Source organism: Hyla sarda, chromosome 1 (genome assembly GCF_029499605.1).
Source record: "Hyla sarda isolate aHylSar1 chromosome 1, aHylSar1.hap1, whole genome shotgun sequence".
NCBI lineage: Eukaryota > Metazoa > Chordata > Amphibia > Anura > Hylidae > Hyla > Hyla sarda.
The window spans coordinates 230,193,344-230,213,743 of NC_079189.1; the positions used below are offsets into that span (position 1 = coordinate 230,193,344).

Consider the following 20,400-nt stretch of genomic DNA (forward strand, 5'->3'; position numbering starts at 1 on the left):
AAATAAATCTCTATCTCTCCCTCTTTCACTTTGTATTGTGTCTAACAGCTGGATAACTGGCTGTAGTAGTAGCCTCTCCCTCTGCCTTGTTTATACAGAAATTGTTAAGCCCTACCTTCTTGGCTAAGAGCTGTATCCTGAGCGATTTACCAGCCAAAATAATACAAATAAGTAGAAGATTAACCCCTCTGTTATCTTCAGAATTTCTACAATGAGGGTACAAAGGGGGGCATTTATAAAGCCTCAGCCAACATACAGGCTGCTGCTAGCGCAAATACTGTACAATTATTTGTCGTTTCCACCTGTCTGAAAAAAATGCATATGATATATACCACCAAAGTTCAGATCCAGCTTCACATGTACAAGCAAATCTACTTTATTGTGACAGCATAAATTTATAATTCAGTAAACAAGATTTCTACAAGACTATTTGCTTTAGAAACCTGAAGAAAATCTGACAGACTGAAAAACACTATCTCCTATATAAGTTTTTCATGCATTTTTAGGTTCCTTTAAAAGCTACTGACACTAGATTTTTTTTATTCTAGCACTGCACTTATTATTGGTCCAAAAATATGTACTTTCTCTATAGGTTGTTCTAAAAATTGTGTTTACTTTCTGTTCTAAAGCCTCTGCAGTATCCTGCTAAATAAAGTTTGTCAGAGAAGCTAGTTTGAAGAATAGCTCTTTAGCCCTTATCTCTCCTTTCTTAAAGGGTATTCCGGTGGAAAAAAACATTTTCTTTCAAATCAACTGGTTCCAGAAAGTTAAACAAATTTGTAAATTACTTCTATTTAACCCCTTAAGGACCAGGCCATTTTACACCTTAGGACCAGAGTGTTTTTTGAACATCTGACCACTGTCACTTTAAACATTAATAACTCTGGAATGCTTTTACTTACCATTCTGATTCTGGGATTGTTTTTTCGTGACATATTCTACTTTAACATGGTGGTAAATTTTTGTGGTAACTTGCATCCTTTCTTGGTGAAAAATCCCAAAATTTGATGAAAAAATTGAAAATTTTGCATTTTTCTAACTTTGAAGCTCTCTGCTTGTAAGGAAAATGGATATTCCAAATAATTTTTTTTATCCACATTTCCAATATGTCTACTTTATGTTTGCATCATAAAATTGACAAGTTTTTACTTTTCCAAGACACCAGAGGGCTTCAAAGTTCAGCAGCAATTTTCCAATTTTTCACAAAATTTTCAAACTCACTATTTTTTCAGGGACCAGTTCAGGTTTGAAGTGCATTTGAAGGGTCTTCATATTAGAAATACCCCATAAATGACCCCATTATAAAAACTGCACCCCCAAAGTATTCAAAATGACATTCAGTCAGCGTTTTAACCCTTTAGGTGTTTCACAGGAATAGCAGCAAAGTGAAGGAGAAAATTCACAATCTTCATTTTTTACACTTGCATGTTCTTGTAGACCCAATTTTAGAATTTTTACAAGGGGTAAAAGGAGAAAATGTATACTCTTATTTGTAGCCCAATTTCTCTCGAGTAAGCACATACCTCATATGTCTATGTAACTTGTTCGTCGGGCGCAGTAGAGGGCTCAGAAGGGAACGAGCGACAAGGGGATTTTGGAGAGTACGTTTTTCTGAAATGGTTTTTGGGGGGCATGTTGCATTTAGGAAGCCCCATTTAGGTACCCCATAAGTTGACCTGAAGTGCACTACGGGCGAACTACAATGCTCAGAAGAGAAGGAGTCATATTTGTCTTTTTGAGAGCAAATTTTGCTTGGGGGGCATGTCGCATTTAGGAAGCCCCTATGGTGCCAGAACAGCAAAAAAAAAAAAAAAACCACATAGCATACCATTTTGGAAACTAGACCCCTTGAGGAACATAACAAGGAATAAAATGCGCCTTAATACCCCACAGGGGTTTCACGACTTTTGCATATGTAAAAAAAAAATTATTATTTTTTCACTAAAATGTGTGTTTCCCCCCAAATTTCACATTTTTGCAAGGGTTAATAAAATACCCCCCAAAATTTGTAACCCCATCTCTTCTGAGTATGGAGGTACCCCATAGGTTGACCTGAAGTGCACTACAGGCGAACTACAATGCTCAGAAGAGAAGGAGTCATATTTGGCTTTTTGAGAGCAAATTGTGCTCGGGGGGCATGTCACATTTAGGAAGCCCCTATGGTGCCAGGACAGCAAAAAATAAAAACCACATGGCATACTATTTCGGAAACTACATCCCTCAAGGAACATAACAAGGGGTACAGTGAGTCTTAACACCCCACAGGTGTTTGATAAATATTTATGAAGTGGGATGTGAAAATGAAAAATTTGATTTTTTTACACTAAAATGCTGGGGTTACCCCAAATTTTTCATTTTCACAAGTGGTAAAAGGAGAAAATGTCACCGTAAGTTTGTAAATACATTTCTTTGGAGTAAGGACATACCTCAAGTCTGGACGTAAACAGTTTGCACACTGGTCTGAGAGGTGCAGGTCGCATTCAGGGACCTTGAGCTTCTGCGTTGCGGCCTATGGAGCCCCCCTCAAGGGGCATTACATGGGGTAAATAACTGGGGTACACTGAATAACTAAAATGGGGTACAGTGGGACATAAAATTATGAAACAGGTTATGTTCCCAGAATGATGACCCAGAGCATAGCCAAAACTAAAAAAATATGCCCGCCCCAAACCCTATGCTCTGAATCATCATTCAGGGAATGTGACGTGTGTGGCCGTCCCTAACCTGTTGCCTCAAATGTGCACCCCGCTCAGGTGGAGAGAGAGCGCTGCGCATTTGAGGCAACAAAAAAAGTCCCCGATGATAGTGACTCAGTGACCCATGACCCAGAGAAAAAAAATACCCCCAGAGGTCTTATCAGTTTTTTTTTATTTAGATTAGTTTTTTTTGGGCAATATAGTGGTTTTATGGTGTTAAAATTTGGAATGTACTCTGGGCTTGGTACATTGGGGTCAAATTATGGAAAATTAAAATGAAAAGGGAAAATTTAGTACTGCATGGAAGTGTGATACTCCCTGAAGCAGTTTTTAATGCAGAGGCCCGGATGATCGGGGCAAGTGTCGCAATGAGTGGTGGTGTCCTTCCGAATCCCCCTCCTGTTACACACTCTGCATTTTTTCTGGGATCGTCCCTTCTTTCCAGTGTGGGGGACCTCACCTGGAAAGTGTTGGCCTGGGACGATCCTGGCACCTATAACTCCAGTTCCTTGGGAAGTCCGGCCTGCTCTTTCCCGGTCGCCAAAAATCAGGACCTTTAGGACTTCTTCTTGGAACTGAAGGAATGTCCCTGTGTTGCCAGCGTACTGGGACAGTACAAAAGCGTTGTACATGGCAACCTGTACCAAGTAGACCGCAACTTTTTTGTACCATATCAGGGTTTTCCGCATGGCCATGTATGGCTTGAGGACTTGATCAGAAAGATCAACTCCCCCCATATACCGATTGTAGTCCAGAATACAATCGGGCTTGAGGACCGGTCCCGCGGTACCTCGCACAGGGACAGGTGAGCTGCCGTTACCATGAATAGTGGTCAGCATAAGGACATCCGTCTTATCCTTATACCTGACCAGCAACAGGTTTTCATGGGTAAGGGCACGGGACTCACCCTTCGGCATAGGTGTCTGCAGAAAATTTAGAGGGAGGCCTCTCTGGTTTTTCCGCACGGTCCCACAAGCGGACATGGATCTGGCGGCAAGGGATGTGAACAGAGGGATGCTGGTATAAAAGTTGTCCACGTACACGTGGTAACCCTTATCCAGCAAAGGGTGCACAAGCTCCCAAACGATTTTCCCGCTAACACCCAGAGTGGGGGAACAATCTGGGGGTTCAATACGGGAATCTCGTCCCTCATACACTCTAAACTACTCTCACAAAGTTTATAGAGCTTCACGCCATACCGCGCCCGCTTCGAGGGAATATACTGGCGGAAGATGAGTCTCCCCTTTAAACTGATAAGAGACTCATCAACCGAGAGCTCCCTGAGGGGTACGTAGGCCTCCAAAAATTTGGCCCCAAAGTGATCGATGACCGGCCTCACTTTGTAAAGCCGGTCATGGGCAGGATCACCTCGGGGCGGACATGCCGCATTATCTGCCTAATGCAGGCATTTCCGAATGGCCTCGAACTGCCTCCGTGCCATGACCATACTGTAAAGCAGGGTCTGGTAGAGGATGTCCCCTCTCCAGTACTGTCTGACACTTGGTTTTTTGACCAGGCCCATATGCAGCAAGAGGCCCCAAAATGTCTTCATCTCTGCTGCATCAATGGTGTACCATTCATTGGGCCTGGACAAAACAGAATCAGGGTGGTGGGCGATGAACTGCGATGAACTGCCTGGCGTACAGATTCGTCTGCTCCACCATGTGATTGACAAAACTGTCACTGAAAAAATAACTGAAATAGTCAATTTCAGTGAATCCAGAATTGTCAATCCGGATTCCGGAGTCGCCAACAAACTCCGGAACCCGTGGTGTAACTAATTGTATGGGGGGGAAAAAAGCGCTGCGGCCAAAAAAAAAAAAAAATGGCCAAATGCAGCGCCCTGAATCCCTAATAGGGCCTGGGTCACACTAAAAAAAATTGTGGCGGACCCTTTAGGTCCTATTAGGGGGTCAGGGGGGGAATTTTTTTTTAAACTTTTTGTTACCCTTTTGTTTTAACTTTATTTTACTGGTTAACCCTACCTGTCCCTGGGGCTTTATTCTCTCCCTGCTCTAAGGGGGGTCTTCCTCTGTGAGGGGCTCCGATGTGAGGGGCTCTGTCCCTGGCTCCTTCTCGCAGCTCTGGCCGCTGAATGAACTCAGGGAGCAAGCAGAGCCGCGAGAAGGGGCCGCTAACCCCTCTTCTGCCGGCTGCTATTGGCCGGCCAATAGCAGTGATTCTGGGGGGGTGACGAAATCGCCACCTCCCCATAGATACAGAGGGTGATAGGGGTGTATCCTACACCCCCGATCACCTTGTATCTCCGGGTCAGCGGGTCACACGTGACCCGCATCACTGGAATAGCCGAAAATCGCAAGTGTGAATTCACTTGCGATTTTCGGCGATCGCCTGTATGGGGGGTCTGATGACCCCCCTGGGCATTGGCACGGGGTGCCTGTTGATTGATATCAGCAGTCACCCCGGTCCGGTCCCCGCCCAGCGCGCAGCAGGGACCGAAATTCCCACGGGCGTACAGGTACGCCCTTGGTCCTTAAGTACCAGGGAGCAAAGGTGTACCTGTACGCCCTTGGTCTTTAAGGGGTTAAAATATCTTAACCCCTTAAGGACACAGCTCATTTTCACCTTAAAGGGGTATTCCAGGCAAAAACTTTTTTTTATATATCAACTGGCTCTGGAAAGTTAAATAGATTTGTAAATTACTTCTATTAAAAAATCTTAATCCTTCCAATAGTTATTAGCTTCTGAAGTTTTCTGTCTAACTGCTCAATGATGATGTCACGTCCCGGGAGCTGTGCATGATGGGAGAATATCCCTTGCATGATGGGAGAATATCCCCATAGGAGCTGGACAGCTCCCGGGACGTGAGTCATCAGAAAGCAGTTAGACAGAAAACAGCTACTCAACTTCAGAAGCTATTAACTATTGGAAGGATTAAGATTTTTTAATAGAAGTAATTTACAAATCTGTTTAACTTTCCGGAGCCAGTTGATATATAAAAAAAAGTTTTTGCCTGGAATACCCCTTTAAGGACGCAGATCTGACCACTGTCACTTTAAACATTAATAACTCTGGAATGCTTTTACTTATCATTCTGATTCCGAGATTGTTTTTTCTTGACATATTCTACTTTAACATAGTGGTAACATTTTGTGGTAACTTGCTTCCTTTCTTGGTGAAAAATCCCCAAATTTGATGAAAAAAAAGAAAATTTTGCATTTTTCTAACTTTGAAGCTCTCTGCTTGTAAGGAAGCTGGATATTCAAAATATTTTTTTTGGTTCACATATAAAATATGTCTACTTTATGTTTGCATCATAAAATTGACGTGTTTGTACTTTTGGAAGATACCAGAGGACTTCAAAGTTCAGCAGCAATTTTTACATTTTTCACAAAATTTTCAAACTCGATATTTTTCAGGTACCAGTTCAGTTTTGAAGTGGATTTGAAGGGTCTTCATATTAGAAATACCCCATAAATGACCCCATTATAAAAACTACACCTCCCAAAGTATTCAAAATGACATTCAGTCAGTGTTTTAACCCTTTAGGTGTTTTGCAGGAATAACAGCAAAGTGAAGGAGAAAATTCTAAATCTTCATTTTTTACACTCGCATGTTCTTGTAGACCCAATTTTAGAATTTTTGCAAGGGGTAAAAGGAGAAAATGTATACTTGTATTTGTAGCCCAATTTCTCTCGAGTAAGCACATACCTCATATGTCTATGTAAATTGTTCGGCGGGCGCATTAGAGGGCTCAGAAGGGAAGGAGCGACAAGGGGATTTTGGACCACATTTTTCTGAAATGGTTTTTGGGGGACATGTCACCTTTAGGAAGCCCCTAGGGTGCCAAAACAGCAACAAAAAAAAAAACACATGGCATAGCATTTTGGAAACTAGACCCCTTGAGCAATGTATCAAGGAATTAAAATGAGCCTTAATACCCCACAGGTGTTTCATGACTTTTGCAAATGTAAAAAAAAAAAAAATGTTACCTAAAATGCTTGGTTTCCCCCAAATTTTCCATTTTTATAAAGCTTTAAAGCAGAAATCCCCCCAAAAAATTTGAAGCTTAATTTCTCCCGATTCAGAAAACACCCCATATGGGGGTGAAAAGTGCTCTGCTGGCGCACTACAGGTCTCAGAAGAGAAGGAGTCAAATTTGGCTTTTTGGAAGCAAATTTTGCTCTGGGGGCATGCCGCATTTAGGAAGCCCCTATGGTGCCAGGACAGCAACAAAAACCCCACGTGGCATTATATTTTGGAAACGAGACCCCTAGGGGAATGTAACAAGGGGTAAAGTGAACCTTTATACCCCACAGGGGTTTCACGACTTTGGCATATGTAAAAAAAAAATATTTTACCTGAAACGCTTGGTTTCCCAAAAATTTTAAATTTTACAATTTTACATTTTACATCGGAGCGGGAGTTACTGTGTCAGATCTTGGATACATTGTGATAGGTCCCTTCCCAGACCAGTCACAATGATACTGGACCAGGACCACCTCTGAGTGGTCCCTGGTCATTAGGCAGAACTTCTCACCTGCCGGAGACAACCGGAGGTGAAAAGTTCAAGCCGCGGGATGCAGCAGCAGCAGCAAGTATGTAAATGACGGGTATACCCGTCACAAGGCGCGGCATCCTATGACGGGTATACCCGTCATTTTGCGTGAAGGAGTTAAAGGGGTACTCCGGTGAAAACCTTTTTTCTTTTAAATCAACTGGTGGCAGAAAGTTACCATTTGTAAATTACTTCTATTACACATTTGTAAATTACTTCTATTAAAAAATCTTAATCCTTCCAGTACTTATTGGCTGCTGAATGCTACAGAGGAAATTCCTTTCTTTTTGGAACACTGATGACATCACGGACACAGTGCTCTCTGCTGACATCTCTGTCCATTTTAGCAACCATGCATAGCAGATGTATGCTAAGGGCAGCATGGTGGCTCAGTGGTTAGCACTGCTGCCTTGCAGTGCTGGAGACTTGGGTTCAAGTCCACTAAGGACAACAATAAATAAAGCATTATTATTATTATTATAATAACGTCAGCAGAGAGAACTGGTCGTGATGTCATCAGAGAGCATTCCAAAAAGAAAAGAATTTCCTTTGTAGTATTCAGCAGCTAATAAGTACACGAAGGATTAAGATTTTTTAATAGAAGTAATTTACAAATATGTTTAACTTTCTGCCACCAGTTGATTTAAAAGAAAAAAGGTTTTCACCGGAGTACCCCTTTAATCTTTACAGTACTTATTAGCTGCTGTATGCTCCATAGGAAGGTGAGTTGTTCTTTTCAGTCTGTCCGTGTCAGGAACTGTTCAGAGTAGGAGCACATCCCCATAGCAAACCTCTCCTCCTCCGGAGAGTTCCTTACATGGACAGAGATGTCAGCAGAGAGCATTGTGGTCAGACTGAAAAAAACAACTCAACTTCCTGTGGAACATACAGCAGCTGATAAGTACTGAAGAATTAAGATTTTTTAATAGAAGTAGTTTACAAATCTCAACATGGAAGCACTTGGCACCACTAGACTAGCGTTAGATGATTGCACTCAGGTGCTGGACTTGCACGGCCCCTAGAAGCTGCTGGAGGTCCCCTTTAGGTACTATTACGCAGGTAGTCAGACAGTGGAATAATATATAAAGAAGAATGAAGCGGAAGACCCCCGGGTTTTATTCAGGTGCTTCTTTATTGCTCAACAGGCAAAATGGGGTGAAACATTCAGGGGAGCAGGGTGACAAGACACAGGGGTATGGAGTTGGCGACGGACCATTGCGCTCCAAAGCACTTCTTCAGGCCAGACCAGGTTTTATTTTTATTTTTTCTAAAGTATGTAGTCACGTATGGTGGTATTTTTTCTAAAAGTCACCATTGGGTTGGACTTAGTGTTTTTTTTCCAGATCGGTATCTTGATGGACCATATACCAATTTTTTAAGATAGCATGCTTAATTGTATCGTTCATAGGGGTGTTTTTAAATGGGAACCTAGGCTGATTTTGTCTTTTTTTTTTTTTTAACAGTTCTTCCCTCAGGATTTAATCGAGCTGTCTCGGGCTGACTTTAGGACTTCAGGTGGGTAACCTCTTTGTAACAATCTCATTTTTTATTCTGCGGCTTGTTCCATGTATCTTTGATGTGGGTTGTTTATCCGTTTTATACAGATTAATTGGCTTACCGGGATGCTATTCTTTGTGTGTGTGGGATGGGAGCAGGCATAATGGAGGAGGGAATTCCTGGTGAAACCTGATGTGACAATCGTATTGTCTATGATATCAATCCTCACATCCAGGAATTCCAAAGAATCCCTACCAAATACCGAAGGGAATGTCATATTCATGGTATTAATGTAATTCAAATACTTCACAAAATTGTTGAATTCCCCCTCTGTCCCATCCCACACCCCAAAGATGTCATCTACAAAGCAGAGAAATGTTTTATTATGTCTTCTATGTGGGTTGGATGTTGTGAAGACATAGTTACGTTCAAATATGGCTAGATAAATATTGGCGAACGCACAAGAGATGGGCGTACCCATAGCCGTACCTAGGAATTGCCTAGGTGTTGCTTGAGAACAGAGCAGTACAATTCAATGAAAATGTTTTTCATGCAGTTGTTATTTTAGTAGGAGGGAAATGTTAAATAGACAATTGACAACCATCTATCAGATAGGTTCTAGAGGTGAAAATATCAACCAAGAAATAGAGATGTATGTTTTAAGGAACACATGACTATCAAAATCAGAACTTTTGACCCAGTACAACAATACAACATTTTGTATAAAACTCCTCATACAACATCTTAGGGCCCCATCACATGAAGAGATTATTGGCCGAACAGGTTGATTATGACAAGAGGATTTAAGGGCAGAGGTTTATGTAGTAATATCAGGAAGTATTAGTTTACTGAGAAAGTAGTGGATGCTTGGAATTGCCTTCCTCGAGATGAAGTAAAGGAGTTTAAGCATGCATTGGATAGGCATAAGGCTATCCTTCATATAAAATAGGGCTAGGGATGTATTCAGAATATTGGGAAGACTACATGGGCACATGGTTCTTATCTGCTGCCACATTCTATGTTTCCATGTTTCTATGTTAAAAGGAGAACTGTCGTGCCAAACAAATGTATCCTCCTATCCAAGGGGAAGTTTTAGATTGGTGGGGGGGGGTCTGACCGCTGGGACCCCTGTGATCTCCTGCATGGGACTCCGGCTCTCCTCAGGAATGGAGCATGTGGACCCCCGCACAAAGCAGTGGCTTACACGCCCCCTCCATGTATCTTTATGGGAGAGCCGGAGATAGCCGAACATTGTATCTCCGGCTCTCCAATAGAGATACATGGAGAGGGTATGACGGCCACTGCTTCATGCGGGGGGCCATCACGCCCAGTTTCTGGGAGAGCTGAGGTCCCGTGCAGGAGATTGTGGGGGGTCCCAGCAGTCAAACCTCCCCACAATCCGACATTTATCCCCTATCCTTTGGATAGGGGATAAGTTGTGCTGCACGAAAGTTCTTCTTTAATGGGGCCAGCAATCAGCCAATGAACTTTTTGACTTGCTAAAACATTATAGAAGCATACGACAGTTGTTCATGTTGCCCTCCCTGCACAGTGGTTGAGCCTTGTGCCGATAACGGCATTCATGTACAGGGAGGGTCAGGGCCTTTAGTGCTAAGATCATTACAAGAGTCAAATTAAGTCAAGCACAGATTTCATGATTCCAATAAGAATATAAATTTAAAGGTGAGGTACTAATCGTAAATTGCTTATAGCTCAAGGCTAATAGTAGTTTGCTCTGTTAACTGGGAGGCGTGGGAATTTAATGAACCGATCATATACCTCAATGTACAGAAATATAATTGTTTTCATATGAATCCTCTGAATATTCAAATGTTCCAAATGAAATTCGCAGACCACATCTACTTCCAAATAGTTGTTTTTAACAGCTCACACAGGCTATCTCTTTGACGATTATATTTTGGCAGCGCTTAGCAATGAAATGATAATATGCTTTCTTTATTGCTTTCAATGTAATTAGAAAAAAAAGCTTTATAACACATTTTCAATAGCACACAGCAATTTAATGAGCCACAAGAAGCTACTTTATTTTCAACACTAAAAACTATTTAAGAGTTTGTCTCTGTGGTTATGTATATATTGGTCACTGTAGTGTGCATCGATAATGGTTAGATAAAGGTGTTCTTTACTTAAAAACTTAATATACCATGCTAAATGTATCATATCTAATCAAAACACTATAGTTGTGTATAAAGCTGTATATATATACATATATATATATATATATATATATATATACACATATATATATATCTACAACCCATATGCTAATGGCGACACCATAGTTCATTTAGTAGCAACATAAAATGGAAATCCCTAGGGCTATATTATTTAGTAATGGTTTGGAGAAAATGAGAAGATAAGTAGTGGTTGAAGTTAGCTTCACAGGGATGAGCAGAGGATTAAGATTTGGTAGCAGCTAGTTCAAGGTGCTGGGAGAAACATTAAAAAGGCTTCACCAGCCCTTACTTCTTAGTATCCAGGACTAAAGTTAGGGGAAGGAGGAGAAAATGGTTATTTACCAAGAAGCTCCTGACTTTTGGCCTCATGAAAGGATCACAGGTAGGTGCACACCCAGGGAACCATCACCTACCAGGGTGGTGGTCATAACTGCTGTTGGTCTGTAGCACCAGGGAATTCAGGGCACTTGCCCCAGATCCATGGGTGAGTGAGTTTTAATTTAAAACCAAAAGTTACAATTGCTAAAAGTATTCATATTAAAGGAATTCCATTTCCAATGTCATTGCCTCTAAGGTCACTTGTCTTTTAAACACAGTTACTCAAAACTGTGATCTTTGCAGTTGCTTTAAAGTACAATTTATATCCATAAGTGTACGTGGGTATTTCCTTCTTGAACAGCTATCTCATCTTAAGTCAGTTTGTTGTTGTATTCTTTTTTTTTTCTTAATATTGAGTGAACAGTTTAGCAGATCATGCCCCAGAGCAATTTCATATGTCATGAAGTGTCCAAATGCTTGCGGTGAAATGTTCACAATGTGTATTAAAGTGACATGTCTCCCATTAACTGTCAGTGGCATTGACAGCTTTGAAGTTTTAACATTCGGACACCATAGTTCAATGCACTGCAGCAAAGAAAAAATAACAACCCTCATCACTTGGGAGTACAGCATGACAGATTTTTAAAGTTACCTAGAAATATCTTTTTTCTTTATTTATTTTCTGCAAATGGGAATTAAGTGTTGGTTTTCACTGAGTAATGGTTTGGAGATTGATTTCACATACTCCCCAAAGCCTTAGCCGCTTCTCTTCTTTGATCATTTTACTTCCATTTAAATTGTAAATTTAAGAATGTTGCTTTTGCAGAGGAGGAGTTCAATCATTGAGCTTAAGGGTGCCCTGTGACCTTCCTGTTAGTACTTTTAAAGACTTTTTTTTCATGGAAAAAAGTAGTAAATGCCTTTTCATAAAGAAAAAAAGGTATGAAAAGTGGGAATTTGGGCTGTGACTAAATGCTTATAGTAATTATTTGTAACCTACTGTCTTTTATTCAATTTGTTTTATTACCTTGACCAACATATGTATAGTCTAATATACTGTACAGTGTGTGAGACAGTGGCAGGAATGATTGTCGGGGATCCCTATATTTTACTAAAGTACCTGTGGTGTGTCTCCAGCAGTGGCGGATCCAGGGGGGGGGGGGGGGGCAAACGGGGCAATTGCCCCCCCCCCCGAGATTACTGCCCCCCGCTCCCTAGCATGGTGGAGCCGAAGCTGCAAGCTCCCGCTCCACCATTCACTAACCTTTCATACACGCTGTGAGTACACAGTGTGTGAGCTGCGGGGACGAGATCCACTAAAGGCCGGCGCGATGACGTCACATCATCGCGCCGGCGCCTGGAGGACCCGTCCCCGCGGCCTGCATACTGTAAGTAAGGGTATTCTCAGGGTCCAGGGGATTAGGGAAACAGGGTATGCACCACTGTTAGGAGGAGGGGGGTCAGAGAAAAGGGCATATTTAATGAGGGTCTGCAGGGCAAAGCACAGGGGGCATTATATGTGAAGAGCACATGACAGGGGGGCCCCCTGTCCTGTGCCCTTCACATATAATGTCCCCTGTGCTGTGCCCCTCACATAATGCCCCCTGTGCTGTGCCACACATATAAATTATATGTGTTGGGCACAGCACAGGGGGCATTATATGTGTGGGACACAGAACAGGGGGCATTATATCATATAATGCCCCCCTGTCCTGTGCCCCTCACATATAATGCCCCTGTGCTGTGCCCCTCACATATAATGCCCTCTATGCTGTGTCACACATATAAATTATATGTGTGGGGCACAGCACAGGGGGCATTATATGTGTGGGGCAAAGCACAGGGGGGCATTATATGATATAATGCCCCCTGTGCTGTGCCCCACACTTATAATGCCCCCTGTGCTGTTCCCCTCACATATATTGCCCCCTGTGCTGTATCCAACACATATAATGCCCCCCTGTGCTGTGCCCCTCACATATAATTCCCCATCATGCGCCCCTCATATATAATGCCCCCATCATGCGCCCCTCACATATAATGCTCCTGTCATGTGCCCCTCACATATAATGCCCCCATTCTTTGCCCCTCACATATAATGCCCCCATCATGCGCCCCTCATATATAATGCCCCCCTTTGCTGTGCCCTTCACATATAATGCCCCCATCATGCGCCCCTCACATATAATGCCCCCTGTGCTGTGCCCCTCACATATAATGTTCCTGTCATGTGCTCCAAACATATAATGCCCCCTGTGCCCCTCACATATAATGCCCCCAGAGGGGACAGGACAGGGGGCTTTATATGTGAAGGGCACAGCACAGGGGGCACTATATGTGAGGGGCGCATGATGGGGGCATTATATGTGAGGGGCACATGAAGGGGGCATTATATGTGAGGGGCAGAGCACAGGGGGCATTATATGTGCGGGATGCATGATGGGGGCATTATATGTGCAGGACTCATGATGGGGGCTTTAAATATGAGGGGCGCATGATGGAGGCATTATATGTGAGGGGCAAAGAATGGGGGCATTATATGTGAAGGGCACAGCACAGGGGGCATTATATGTGTGGGGCACATGACAGGAGCATTATATGTGAGGGGCACAGCACAGAGGGCATTATTATGTGGGGGGAACAGGACGGGTCATAATTATTATATGTAGGGGCACAAGATGGGGCATTATTACTATATGTGAAGGCACAGAGTGTTTTGCCTTTCAGAAGTATAGTGTATATTATGAGGAATTTCTGTGGTGGTACGTTTTTTAGGGGCCACAATACATTACGTTATTTTACTCAGAGGGTGCACTGCACAGCAAGTGTTACGCCGAGCGCTCCGGGTCCCCGCTCCTCCCCGGAGCGCTCGCTACACTCTCTCCGCTGCAGCGCTCCGGTCAGATCCACTGACCCGGGGCGCTGCGATTCTGCTTCCAGCCGGGATGCGATTCGCGATGCGGGTAGCGCCCGCTCGCGATGCGCACCCCGGCTCCCGTACCTGACTCGCTCTCCCTCGGTCCTGTCCCGGCGCGCGCGGCCCCGCTCCCTAGGGCGCGCGCGCGCCGGGTCTTTGCGATTTAAAGGGCCACTGCGCCGCTGATTGGCGCAGTGATTCCAATTAGTGTCTTCACCTGTGCACTTCCCTATATCACCTCACTTCCCCTGCACTTCCCTGCCGGATCTTGTTGCCATTGTGCCAGTGAAAGCGTTCCTTGTATGTTCCTAGCCTGTGTTCCAGACCTCCTGCCGTTGCCCCTGACTACGATCCTTGCTGCCTGCCCCGACCTTCTGCTACGTCCGACCTTGCTTCTGTCTACTCCCTTGTACCGCGCCTATCTTCAGCAGCCAGAGAGGTTGAGCCGTTGCTAGTGGATACGACCTGGTCACTACCGCCGCAGCAAGACCATCCCGCTTTGCGGCGGGCTCTGGTGAAAACCAGTAGTGACTTAGAACCGATCCACTAGCACGGTCCACGCCAATCCCTCTCTGGCACAGAGGATCCACTACCCGCCAGCCGGCATCGTGACAGTAGATCCGGCCATGGATCCCGCTGAAGTTCCTCTGCCAGTTGTCGCTGACCTCACCACGGTGGTCGCCCAGCAGTCACAACAGATAGCGCAACAAGGCCAACAGCTGTCTCAACTGACCGTTATGCTACAACAGTTACTACCACAGCTTCAGCAGTCATCTCCTCCGCCAGCTCCTGCACCTCCTCCGCAGCGAGTGGCCGCTCCTGGGCTACGCCTATCCTTGCCGGATAAATTTGATGGGGACTCTAAGTTTTGCCGTGGCTTTCTTTCCCAATGTTCCCTGCATCTGGAGATGATGTCGGACCTGTTTCCCACTGAAAGGTCTAAGGTGGCTTTCGTAGTCAGCCTTCTGTCCGGAAAAGCCCTGTCATGGGCCACACCGCTCTGGGACCGCAATGACCCCGTCACTGCCTCTGTACACTCCTTCTTCTCGGAAATCCGAAGTGTCTTTGAGGAACCTGCCCGAGCCTCTTCTGCTGAGACTGCCCTGTTGAACCTGGTCCAGGGTAATTCTTCCGTTGGCGAGTATGCCGTACAATTCCGTACTCTTGCTTCAGAATTGTCCTGGAATAATGAGGCCCTCTGCGCGACCTTTAAAAAAGGCCTATCCAGCAACATTAAAGATGTTCTGGCCGCACGAGAAATTCCTGCTAATCTACATGAACTTATTCACCTAGCCACTCGCATTGACATGCGTTTTTCCGAAAGGCGTCAGGAGCTCCGCCAAGATATGGACTCTGTTCGCACGAGGCGTTTCTTCTCCTCGGCTCCTCTCTCCTCTGGTCCCCTGCAATCTGTTCCTGTGCCTCCCGCCGTGGAGGCTATGCAGGTCGACCGGTCTCGCCTGACACCTCAAGAGAGGACACGACGCCGCATGGAGAACCTCTGCCTGTACTGTGCTAGTACCGAACACTTCCTGAGGGATTGTCCTATCCGTCCTCCCCGCCTGGAAAGACGTACGCTGACTCCGCACAAAGGTGAGACAGTCCTTGATGTCTACTCTGCTTCTCCACGTCTTACTGTGCCTGTGCGGATGTCTGCCTCTGCCTTCTCCTTCTCTACCGTGGCCTTCTTGGACTCTGGATCTGCAGGAAATTTTATTTTGGCCTCTCTCGTCAACAGGTTCAACATCCCAGTGACCAGTCTCGCCAGACCCCTTTACATCAATTGTGTAAACAATGAAAGATTGGACTGTACCATACGCTTCCGCACGGAGCCCCTTCTAATGAGCATCGGATCTCATCACGAGAGGATTGAACTTTTGGTCCTCCCCAATTGCACCTCGGAAATTCTCCTTGGACTTCCCTGGCTTCAACTCCATTCCCCAACCCTGGATTGGTCCACTGGGGAGATCAAGAGTTGGGGGCCCTCTTGTTCCAAGGACTGTCTAAGACCGGTTCCCAGTAACCCTTGCCGTGACTCTGTGGTTCCCTCAGTAACCGGTCTCCCTAAGGCCTATATGGACTTCGCGGATGTTTTCTGCAAAAAACAAGCTGAGACTCTACCTCCTCACAGGCCTTATGATTGCCCTATCGACCTCCTCCCGGGTACTACTCCACCCCGGGGCAGAATTTATCCTCTCTCTGCCCCAGAGACTCTTGCCATGTCTGAGTATGTCCAGGAAAATTTAAAAAAGGGCTTTATCCGTAAATCCTCCTCTCCTGCCGGAGCTGGATTTTTCTTTGTGTCCAAAAAAGATGGCTCCCTACGTCCTTGCATTGACTACCGCGGTCTTAATAAAATCACGGTTAAGAACCGCTACCCCCTACCCCTCATCTCTGAACTCTTTGATCGCCTCCAAGGTGCCCACATCTTTACTAAATTGGACTTAAGAGGCGCCTATAACCTCATCCGCATCAGAGAGGGGGATGAGTGGAAAACGGCGTTTAACACCAGAGATGGACACTTTGAGTATCTGGTCATGCCCTTTGGCCTGTGCAACGCCCCTGCTGTCTTCCAAGACTTTGTCAATGAAATTTTTCGTGATCTGCTATACTCCTGTGTTGTTGTATATCTGGACGATATCCTAATTTTCTCTGCCAATCTAGAAGAACACCGCCAGCATGTCCGTATGGTTCTTCAGAGACTTCGTGACAATCAACTCTATGCCAAAATTGAGAAATGTCTGTTTGAATGCCAATCTCTTCCTTTTCTAGGATATTTGGTCTCTGGCCAGGGACTACAAATGGATCCAGACAAACTCTCTGCCGTCTTAGATTGGCCACGCCCCTCCGGACTCCGTGCTATCCAACGCTTTTTGGGGTTCGCCAATTATTACAGGCAATTTATTCCACATTTTTCTACCGTTGTGGCTCCTATCGTGGCTTTAACCAAAAAAAATGCCGATCCCAAGTCGTGGCCTCCTCAAGCGGAAGACGCCTTTAAACGACTCAAGTCTGCCTTTTCTTCGGCTCCCGTGCTCTCCAGACCTGACCCTTCCAAACCCTTCCTATTGGAGGTTGATGCCTCCTCAGTGGGAGCTGGAGCTGTTCTTTTACAAAAAAATTCTTCCGGGCATGCTGTCACTTGTGGTTTTTTTTCTAGGACCTTCTCTCCGGCGGAGAGGAACTACTCCATCGGGGATCGAGAGCTTCTAGCCATTAAATTAGCACTTGAGGAATGGAGGCATCTGCTGGAGGGATCAAGATTTCCAGTTATTATTTACACCGACCACAAGAACCTCTCCTACCTCCAGTCTGCCCAACGGCTGAATCCTCGCCAGGCCCGGTGGTCTCTGTTCTTTGCCCGATTTAATTTTGAGATTCACTTTCGTCCTGCCGATAAGAACATTAGGGCCGATGCTCTCTCTCGTTCCTCGGATGCCTCAGAAGTTGAACTCTCTCCGCAACACATCATTCCACCTGACTGCCTGATCTCCACTTCTCCAGCCTCCATCAGGCAAACTCCTCCAGGAAAGACCTTTGTTTCTCCACGCCAACGCCTCGGAATCCTCAAATGGGGTCACTCCTCCCATCTCGCTGGTCATGTGGGCATCAAGAAATCTGTGCAACTCATCTCCCGCTTCTATTGGTGGCCGACTCTGGAGACGGATGTTGTGGACTTTGTGCGAGCCTGCACTATCTGTGCCCGGGATAAGACTCCTCGCCAGAAGCCCGCTGGTTTTCTTCATCCCCTGCCTGTCCCCGAACAGCCTTGGTCTCTGATTGGTATGGATTTTATTACTGATTTAACCCCTTCCCGTGGCAACACTGTTATTTGGGTGGTCGTTGATCGATTCTCCAAAATGGCACATTTCATCCCTCTTCCTGGTCTTCCTTCAGCGCCTCAGTTGGCTAAACAATTTTTTGTACACATTTTTCGTCTTCACGGATTGCCTACGCAGATCGTCTCGGATAGAGGCGTCCAATTCGTGTCTAAATTCTGGAGGGCTCTCTGTAAACAACTCAAGATTAAATTAAATTTTTCTTCTGCATATCATCCCCAGTCCAATGGACAAGTAGAAAGAATTAACCAAGTCTTGGGTGATTATTTGCGACATTTTGTTTCCTCCCGCCAGGATGACTGGGCAGATCTCCTTCCATGGGCCGAATTCTCGTATAACTTCAGAGTCTCTGAATCTTCCTCCAAATCCCCATTTTTCGTGGTGTACGGCCGTCACCCTCTTCCCCCCCTCCCTACCCCCTTGCCCTCTGGTCTGCCCGCTGTGGATGAAATTTCTCGTGACCTTTCCATTATATGGAGAGAGACCCAAAATTCTCTCCTACAGGCTTCATCACGCATGAAGAGGTTCGCGGATAAGAAAAGAAGAGCTCCTCCCGTTTTTTCCCCTGGAGACAAGGTATGGCTCTCCGCTAAATATGTCCGCTTCCGTGTCCCTAGCTACAAGTTGGGCCCACGCTATCTTGGTCCTTTCAAAATTTTGTGTCAAATTAATCCTGTCTCTTACAAACTTCTTCTTCCTCCTTCTCTTCGTATCCCTAATGCCTTTCACGTCTCTCTTCTTAAACCACTCATCCTCAACCGTTTTTCTCCCAAATCTGTTCCTCCCACTCCTGTTTCCGGCTCCTCGGACATCTTCTCTGTCAAAGAGATCTTAGCCTCTAAAAAGGTCAGAGGGAAAACTTTTTTTCTAGTGGACTGGGAGGGTTGTGGTCCTGAAGAGAGATCCTGGGAACCTGAGGACAACATCCTAGATAAAAGTCTGCTCCTCAGGTTCTCAGGCCCTAAAAAGAGGGGGAGACCCAAGGGGGGGGGGTACTGTTACGCCGAGCGCTCCGGGTCCCCGCTCCTCCCCGGAGCGCTCGCTACACTCTCTCCGCTGCAGCGCTCCGGTCAGATCCACTGACCCGGGGCGCTGCGATTCTGCTTCCAGCCGGGATGCGATTCGCGATGCGGGTAGCGCCCGCTCGCGATGCGCACCCCGGCTCCCGTACCTGACTCGCTCTCCCTCGGTCCTGTCCCGGCGCGCGCGGCCCCGCTCCCTAGGGCGCGCGCGCGCCGGGTCTTTGCGATTTAAAGGGCCACTGCGCCGCTGATTGGCGCAGTGATTCCAATTAGTGTCTTCACCTGTGCACTTCCCTATATCACCTCACTTCCCCTGCACTTCCCTGCCGGATCTTGTTGCCATTGTGCCAGTGAAAGCGTTCCTTGTATGTTCCTAGCCTGTGTTCCAGACCTCCTGCCGTTGCCCCTGACTACGATCCTTGCTGCCTGCCCCGACCTTCTGCTACGTCCGACCTTGCTTCTGTCTACTCCCTTGTACCGCGCCTATCTTCAGCAGCCAGAGAGGTTGAGCCGTTGCTAGTGGATACGACCTGGTCACTACCGCCGCAGCAAGACCATCCCGCTTTGCGGCGGGCTCTGGTGAAAACCAGTAGTGACTTAGAACCGATCCACTAGCACGGTCCACGCCAATCCCTCTCTGGCACAGAGGATCCACTACCCGCCAGCCGGCATCGTGACAGCAAGTTATATTCAGAGAATGCACTGTGTGGTAGTATTAGATTTAGAGGGCACAGTGTGTGTTAGTATTATATTCAGTGGTTACAGTGTCTGATAGTATTATATTTAGATGGTGCAGTGTGTGATAGTATTATATTTAGAGGGTGCAGTGTGTGATAGTATTATATTCAGAGGGTGCAGTGTTTGGTAGTATTAAATTTAGAGGGCACAGTGTGTGTTAGTATTATATTCAGTGGTTACAGTGTGTGATAGTATTATATTTAGAGGGTGCAGTGTGTGATAGTATTATATTCAGAGGGTGCAGTGTTTGGTAGTATTATATTCAGTGGTTACAGTGTGTGATAGTATTATATTCAGAGGGTGCAGTGTGTGGTAGTATTATATTCAGAGGGTACAGTGTATGGCGGTATTATATTCAGAGGGTACAGTGTGTTGTATATTCAGGGGATACAGTGTGTCAGAATTATATTCAGAGAGTGTGTGCCAGTATTATATTCAAAGAATACAGTGTTTGTCAGTATTATAATAATTATTGTTTTCATATAGAGGATCAGAATGCGCTGACATAGTGAGGAGACGTCTGGCCATCAAGTTCTGCAGAGAGAAGATTTAGCTGGAACAAATCCTGGCGGTATGTACCAGCTGAATTAGATGAGGAAAGACTATAGAGAAGACGTCACCTGTAATCACTGATATCATTGTGTATTCTCCTCACT

At 45.3% G+C, this 20,400-nt stretch overlaps 1 protein-coding gene across 7 annotated transcripts in view; it reads left to right on the forward strand.

The window, feature by feature from the left end:
• The window catches only part of TMEM150C (transmembrane protein 150C), a 225,095-nt gene that overhangs the window by 72,191 nt on the left and 132,504 nt on the right, over positions 1 to 20,400 (forward strand). For all 7 annotated transcript variants that reach the window (XM_056568919.1, XM_056568914.1, XM_056568916.1 and 4 more), the window contains exon 2: positions 8,679 to 8,730. The gene's annotated coding sequence lies outside the window, so the exon portion shown is untranslated. The remainder of the gene's footprint in view (positions 1 to 8,678; positions 8,731 to 20,400) is intronic.